Raw genomic sequence first — 8,643 nt, 5'->3', positions numbered from 1 at the left:
ATAGATATTCGGTACAACAGGGAAGAACTGCAGAATATAATGTCATACAGATATTTTTAATATTATAAAAAAAATGGTGGCAATCAGTAGGCTAATTTCTAATTAACAACAACATTACAGACTATAACTAAAGTTGAAAAAGTGAAAAAGCATAATAGGACCCCTTTAACACTTTTTAATGTTAAAATCCAAGACTAATTAATGCTTATGCATAGTTAGTTCATGTTAACTAAAGTAGTTAATAAATATTAACAAATTAAACCTTAATGTAAAGTGCTATCAAATTTCTACACATTTTTTTTCTTTATTAGCATCGATGGTTCCATGAACAACCTTTGATGTCCATGGAACCTTCACAAGGTCCTTTATAATTGAAAAAAAAAAAAATGTTTAGATTAGTAAATATTCTTCACATTAAGAAAAAAAATGTTCTTTAAGATCTGTTCTATGGCATCACTAAGAAAGCTCCTTTTGAACTTTTATTTTTATTAGTGAAGGAAGATGTATTAAGTCAATTTCGTTGCCTTTAATCACCAACACTTTATCTGAATCTTAAACGTCCCCAAACCACCGGTGTGAAAACATCCTCCACAAAAACTCCAGACGGACTTCTCTCATAATTTCCCCAAAGCGAGAGACACTAGAGAACTGGAAGAGCCATTCAATTACAGGCCGTGCTCCTAGTTAGCACATTTTATCCAGCACTCATCTCCGGGTTCGTTTAGTCGACTGCAATCCACCCACGCAGGCTACACCCCTCTGTTTTTCGCCTCCCCAATCACGCAGGAGGAAGATAACACGCAATTCATCTCTTCATTCATTCGGCCCCATCCCATCCCCAATGGCCAGATAAAATGCCCGTGTAAGCGGCACCGAAACAAGGTCAGGATATGGAGGACGTAATGAAGCTAATAAAAGCAGATCGCGAGGCGATATTAGGCGCGGTAATCTCGGGATTTCATTCCCTGCGAATCCCCGCTTGCGTGAGTTTGGCTTCATGCCTCATTTATGACCAAAATGGGACGAAAACCTCACAACGCACAAAAAAAAGGGTGCCTTTAGGAAAACAAACAAATAAGATGAACTGCTCCATCCTGGACTCGCAATATCAGACTCATTGGCAGGTTGTCGGTATTTTCCCCCTAAGGCGGTTGGTCTTTTAAAATGGATTACTTCTGCATGTCAGTTTGTTTATCCCAATATATCTGACTTTCCAATTATGTTTTCAAAGGCAGGAGGCTTTTGGCGATATTAAATGTGAAGGCACAAATAAAAAGTACCACAAAAACACTGTCTGCAATCGTAAACTTCTTCTGGTGGCATCTCAATTAGTCAAATATTAAAATTATATCAGTAAATGTTGAAATTAACATTAACTAAGGGTATAAATGCTGTAGAATCTTCATGTTAACAAATGAAACCTTATTATAAAGTGTTACTACATTTTTTCTACACCAAATTTTTTCTTTCTTTTTTTTATTGGCGTCAATGGTTACACGAAGAACCATCAACATCTATGAAATCTTTTCAAGGTACTTCATAGTGGAAAAATTGTTTCGTTAGACTATTAAAAAAAATTTAAATGTCAATTTTTCCTATTTATCGAATTTACTTCGAATTTGAAGTTTTGCCACGATTGTATTTTATTTTTTATCAAGGAATCGTGATTTTGAATAGAAATATAAGAAATAACATTACAATTAGAAACTGACAATATGCTAATGATAACCATTAAGAGAAAAAAACTAATCTCACCACATGATGGCGCACATGATCAACCGCTCACATGTGACGTGCTCTATGAAGGACCGTAACGTAGAACATATCGCTTCACACAGAATGCGCTTTTGCATTGACAAAGATGTGACGCGGGCAGTGGAATGGGGAAAAAAAACCCTTGAGGGCTGCATTTTTAGAATATCGTTTCACGCGTGAGATGCAAGCTCAATGGTCAACCGTTTCCATCAAGTGCATGTTGGAATCATCTTGTAGTTACGTTTTTAAGTTGACTAGTTAAATGTAAAAATAAATAAATAAATAGAAAACGAAATCTAGAATCGGTTAAACATTCTGAAATAAAAATTTAAAAGTCGCGAGTTATTTTTTTGCCATATCGACCCACCCTACTTTTAAGAACTGTTCACTGAAAGGTTCTTTGGGCAACCAAAAAGGATTTTTGGTATTTTGCTGGTATTTTCCCCCAAAGGTGGTTTTACTTTAAAATGGATTACTTCTGCATGCAGTACAAAGATTGATTTGTTTTTCCCAATTTATCTGACTTTCCAATGATGTTTTCAATGGCAGGAGGCTTTTGGCAATTTCTAATATAAATGTACAAAAGAAAAGCAGCACAGAAAACGTTGTCGGACATCATATCCCACAAATACAATAAACATCTTCAGGTGGCGTCTCAATGCTGCAATTAAATCAGAGTTAATGATATTATCAGCCGGCATCCTGCAGGCCTTGTATTTACATGTCAAAATGTGATATCGCATGAGGCCAGGGTTGGGGGGATGTTGTATGTGTAACAAATCATCTTTCCCTCTCGCTTGAAGAGACGGAGAAAGTGAACTCCCTCGCACTCGCATTTTTACGCCCAGTTGATGCTGAATCCATAGCATCCCTGGCTCAGTCGTGTTGAATGCATCCTCGTTTACTCAAAGAACACAATACAGCTATAATTACAGAGATTCGAAACTGAAATGCCACGCAGGAGTGAATGTAATGTGTTTCCACCTTTAACTTTCTGTGCTTTAAACTAAATCTAAAATCATATTTAGTTGGAACAGTTAATAACCATAGACTTTCACTTTGAGAAGAAGGATATTCATTTTGTGAATCTCACAAAACCTGTCCAAGAACATTATACTGTAGACATATTTTGCTTAAAATGTTTATTTATCGAAATATTTACTTATTTGCTATTTTTTTATGGCATTTAAGCACATTTGCCTAAATTCTCATCAGGGTTATTAAAATTGATTGAAACTAAAATCATTAAAAAATTATTAATTACTGATAAACATTAACTAAAATAAACGAACTAAAACATTTAAAATAAATTTAACATTTAATAAAACATTTAAAATACATTTTATTCATTTATTTATTTCATCTAGTTGCCAAGATGACAGTATACTTCATGGTAAATAAATACAATTTTAAATAAAAAAAATATTTACTGCAATATTGAAGCAATAATAATCACTCTCAAAATAAATACTTTTTCTTAAAAAAAGAAATATAGTAACAGGAATTTAGATTGCAATATGCATAACTGTCATTTAAATTATTAAACTTTGTTTACTTTATGCAACATTTTTTGCTTTTGTTTTGTTTTTTGGGGGGGGGGGGAATGCAATGCATTTTCGTAAGGCTCACCCTTTAGAAGTGTTTGAATTTGATGTACTCGTAATGCGCAAATGCAAATGGAAAAAACGTACTTGAGTGAGATCACTCACGCTAATTCAGCACTGACTAGAACAAAAAGAGATGTGTTTTTTATTGAAAAACAGATCCGCATTTCAGGAATGTAATGAGTTTCCAACAGAGCTTAATCACATGTTGACATTTGTGCTAGTTAAAGGGTATTGCGCTTCCCGTTTCTCTGCTGTCAAACCATTTTGTCATTCCTAATTTTGGGAGCATGGCTTGCATTGACAGGCAGGTATTTACTCGTGTTTAACCCCATCTACCCTTGACTGACTGTTTCATAACTACAAGGCCCCTCTGTCCACACAAATATGGCTTCAGCTCCCAGAGGCCCGTGTTTTCATGCTTGCATTACAAACAATTACACACATCCATCAGCCATTCCCACCCCCACCAATGTATCTTGTCCTTCCCCCGCCTCTTCCTCCAACCCGTTCCCCTCCGTCAGCTGGGAATCTACCCCCGATCCTAACAGATGTCCCCTGATTTGGGTGAAATGACAACAAAAGGCCGGGCTCTGAAAAAGCCATGGCTTTCCCATCTTGCCCCGAGCTTTCTGCTCCCACACAAAGGCCAGCGGATTAGCAGCTTTTAGCACATGAAAAAGCCCCTCATCCTGAAAACTGCCCCCTTAACTGGGCCCTGAGGTTTCTATAGGGTCACTATAAACCCCTTCAACTCTACTTGGTCCCAAACAAAATCTACCGAACCAGCATTCTGTCTTTGCCCCAACAAATTCCTACGCTTCACCAAGCAAGACCCCTGATAACCATCTTAAACCAGCACACATCACTAAACTAGTACCATGACATTTGGAAAGTGGGATATCTAAGATATTCAAGAGGAATCTACCTTGGATTCATGGGCTTTATTGTTTTGGTTCCACTTAATGACTTAAAGGTATTTTGAAGGAGTCCAATTGGAGTCGCCCCAGAGAAAGGTCATAACCACTCCAAGTCTATCAAACAAAGATTCAACCCTTTAATCTGGTTCATTGAGGTCTGTTAACTATCGAGCCAAAGTGGAGAATAAGTAGACCAATCACAGATGGCATCTTGACCTCCAGCCATGGAGAACAGGGTGGGGACGGGTCTCCACAAACCTCCGAGGGGTCATAACTCAGATTGAAGCCAAGGTTGGGGCGTGTTTATGACAGATCTGTATTGTCTAAATGTCCCAAGCTGGGCGTGACGCCCGTCAACCTGGAGTGCCAGCTGGTCATCATACTTAAAGAGCAGAAAGCAGAAAAATCACCATGGTGGGGGTAAACAACAAGTGCCCCCAATAAAACAGCCAAACATATCGAGGCCAGTGGGAGGGGTAGAGGTTGGGTGGCGGGTGTAGCGTGGATATAACGCCCTCCTACCGTAATGAACACATTATCACAGTGGCATCAGAGCAAGCGGAGCATATCATTGGTTCGAAATCCAGTCTTGCGGCGAGGGCTTTAAGCTTAGGGAGCGTGGGGAGAAGGTAGTAGCTTTTGGCCTTATCAGCACCGCCGCAGTACTGAGAGCCCAGAGACCGGACGATCAGTCCTGCAGCGTCACGTAGGCAACTGGCCAAGCATGAGATGAAATTAAACTTTGAGCGAGATGGATCAATTCCGTCAGCAGGGGCGGGTTTGCTTGGCATCTTATCTTGGATTTGCCACTAACCTGTTGGACAGAATGGACAACATAGGCCGGAGAGTTAATATAATTTACCAGCAGAGGCTATTCCTCATTTTCAACAAGGCTTGTCATGGACAATGTAGCGATTTACTCGGGAACTCGTCTGAACAAGTGCTTGATAATTCCGCCAGACTGACCGGTTGTCCCTTGGGTCATAGCGTAAGGCGGCAACCATGGCTTGAACAGAGAGGCCTCGTCTCCTTCTGCCTGGATGTGCATGTGGATGCATGCGACGGTAGCATTAAGACCAGAAGAGCTCGTTTCAAAGACAGTGCACTCGTTCTTTTATAACCACCAGACAAATTGCACCCACCGTGAGCTGAAGAGCACCGATTTAGCACTCGGGACAAATTAAGAGGAATAAACACAATTAGCTGGCAGAGCTTTGGCGCGGGCGAACATCTCTCTTCCCCTCCCTTTTCTGCTGATAATGTGAGGCGCTGCAGCGCAGCTGCCATTACCGCCACCACTGCATCTGCCATTCAAAACCCAAGCTGATAATTGCACTGCTCTCCCTGTTACACAAACTCGCCTAATTTTATCTACGACTACGATCACGTTGGCACACACAGGTTACAATAACCATCGTGAAAGGGAGCTTTTTGTATAATTGTTGTTTTGATATTTCTGCCACTCCATTAGCATTTCCTGCGCTAACAAGGCTGTGCGGAACATTATTCAATAAAATGGTACTTTAGCAAGTGCTATAAGATCTCTAATGCTAAAAGAAAACTAAATCCAAGAGAGAGATGCTGCTCATTAAAGCATGGCACACTTTATATTTAGAGTGATCATTAGCAACTCTAGCTCACAAAAACAAGAGGGCTAAATCTGTAACGCAAGCGAATGCAAGAGCGCTGCCCTTATCTTCTCTCTGAAGTCAGGAGAATATTTATTTTGGCATAGCGTAGTCAGAATCTCTCTGAGGCATTGTCCTTTGATCCCTGTTTAAAATGGGGGAAAAAGGTTACAGCGATAAGTGTAGGAAAACACAAAAAATGACACCAGTAGGAATAACTTCGCGGAAATGAATTTCAAAACCTTGGGGAAGACACCTTACAAAAGACATTTCACCAGAACTCATATCCTCAGCTCAATTCAATTAACTTTTCGACCAGAGGTGACACAGAGTGCACACGGGAAATCAAAGTTAGTTCGGCAAACGAAGTTTTTACATCCGCTAAAAAATTCCTTCATTCTAACACCACCCGACTTCATTGATTTCTTGTTTGTTATTGCTTAGCTGCAAAAGAAAAATGAGCGAAACTACAGGTCTATAGACCACAGTCACGGCTAACTGCTTCTGTTTGGCTGCATTCCTACGCATTTGTCTTAACATCTCTCAAGATCTGACAGTGATCAGCTATGATAAATCGTCCAATTATAGTGACATTTAGAAACTAAAGCACACTTGTGAATTTGCAAGTTGCAACACAGAACAAAGACTGCGAAAACAAACACTTTTAGCCATTAATGCTTAAAAAGCTGGTACGTATTTCATGAAAGGATCAATGATTGCTGTCCCTTTTCGAGTAGCTCCTAGAGTAGATCTTTGCCATCAAACTTATTGGATGAGATGTCAACAAAGTCTAAATCTAAATTTCTTGGAGATCAAAGCGAACTATTAAGCCGAACTTTTCTCAAAAGCAGAACCAGAGCGCTTCAATCCAGACTCATTTTGATACGGGGTCCCTGAAGTCACATTAAAGTGATTAATGACCCCTGCATTATCTGTGACTAAACGAATCAAGACAATACCTGCACTATGCTTTCCTGCTTCAGTCTCGCTCAAACCTTTACTATATGAACGCATATACTTTCAAATGAAAGTAAACTGCTATATTCAGCAGGCCATGGCACAACTTAGCTGAAAGAAAGCATAACTTATAGACAAGCATGTATCTGCCAGAAAAAAGGGAGAAAATCCTCAGTATAATAACTTTGCGAGAAAGACACTTGGTGAATAGAATCAATATTCTCTACAGTAATGACTTTTTCACGCTTTCTATTCAAAACCATAATGCAAAAATGTGTAATATATTATTTTCTACTCTATAAACTCCGCATTTGCAGCAAATGTCAATGAGACCATTACTTTAAACCTCCAGAAAGTGACTTTCCAATTTTCCTTATTATCTGGGTTTGACTTTACTGTCTTTGTCTTCAAATTCTCAGAGACCTTGAAAAACATTAGTAGCCATTTTACAAAATAAACCTTGTTTTCTTTTGAAACTCACAGTGCATTCCCGTAACTCAACCAAAAGCCCATTTCACAGATATTAATAAAGCATTAACCCTCTACTGCACCACAAAGCAAGCATACACTTTTCAAAAAATGAGACAACTACTGATTGGGGTCATGCTTCAAGACCAAAAAAATTACAATAAAACAAATCCAAACTGCCAAAAGTGAACAGAAACAATGTGACCATTCAATGCATTCCCTCATATTTTTAAACTCCTAGGGAACTCAAACAGAAGAAATGCAACATTTCAAACGTCCTCTATGAAAAATGTTATCAAATTAGTTTATAATCACTCCTCATGAGAACTGGAAAACTTTTTAAGCTAATGAAAGTGTCACAAAAACCCCATGCAGAACATGAGGAATACAACACAGCCTAACAAGCCATATCAAAACCGTTATTACTACAACTTATTTCGCCAAAAACTGCATATAACGCACAAAAACATTTCGATAGACACAATGGGATTATATAGATACAATGAAATCAAGCATTTTACCAATGAAACCTCTAAATAATTATATCTATCATTTTAATTAATTATAATAAATGTAATTATTTTACGTTTTAAATTGGCCATTTAAAAATCGTTTACTTACAATAGTTCCACGCGTGTACAAGTAACTTTATTTCGGATCGATGCAGATGCGGTACGACCATATAACTCCTCTTAAAGCGTCCTATGTTGCATCCATGTAAAACAGGAGGAAAAAAATCCAAATAACTCCTTGGATACGCGAAGTTTTCAACCGGAGTAAACAGTTCTCCGTGCCATGTCGACGGTGTCCGTGCGTAAACTCTCCAAGAGCGCACGAAACTCCGCGCTTCAAAACGAGCTTTAAATGTCGGTCGATAGTCTGTCCACCGCGTCCCAGAGCTGGATCGGATTCCTTTCATTCAGGTCCCGGACTTCGACTGGGGGTAGGGGCAGTTTGGCAGGGGCTTTTTAGCCCCCCTCCCGCGCACCCTCCCCAAAAACAGCGAAGCAGGCGGGGGGAGGCCTCTTCGCGCTCACGTCACCAATCCGTAGTGAATGTGCGCGCACAGATGAGCTGCTCTGTCATTTGAAACCCCCTCACTAAAACCATCCCACCTCCAAAATAAGAAGACACGGGAGGGAATAAACTGCCCCTAAACCGGTTAATTTAGCCAATTTGTTTTACAAGCGTACATATTCGCCCGTATGAAAAGAATGTTCTTGCACAGTAACCATAGTTTGATATTTATAGAAAACAACTACAGCTAACACTTACTTAAATTAAGGTTTTACTACAAATACCCCCCCCCCC

General features: G+C 39.3%; 1 protein-coding gene across 30 annotated transcripts in view; it reads right to left on the bottom strand.

Moving 5' to 3' along the window:
• ptprsa (protein tyrosine phosphatase receptor type Sa) overlaps positions 1 to 8,643 on the bottom strand; it is a 237,753-nt gene that overhangs the window by 164,462 nt on the left and 64,648 nt on the right. Inside the window, exon 1 of one of the 30 annotated variants that reach the window (XM_016473227.1) lies at positions 7,954 to 8,381. The exons of the other annotated variants lie outside the window; for them this stretch is intronic. The gene's annotated coding sequence lies outside the window, so the exon portion shown is untranslated. Of the gene's footprint in view, positions 1 to 7,953; positions 8,382 to 8,643 lie in introns of those variants that run through there. 30 annotated transcript variants of the gene reach the window in all.

This window comes from Sinocyclocheilus anshuiensis, unplaced genomic scaffold (genome assembly GCF_001515605.1).
Source record: "Sinocyclocheilus anshuiensis isolate Anshui unplaced genomic scaffold, SAMN03320099.WGS_v1.1 scaffold1406, whole genome shotgun sequence".
In the NCBI taxonomy this organism is placed as follows: domain Eukaryota; kingdom Metazoa; phylum Chordata; class Actinopteri; order Cypriniformes; family Cyprinidae; genus Sinocyclocheilus; species Sinocyclocheilus anshuiensis.
The sequence above is the reverse complement of the archived record's forward strand: the minus strand, read 5'-3'. Positions and strand labels throughout refer to the sequence as shown.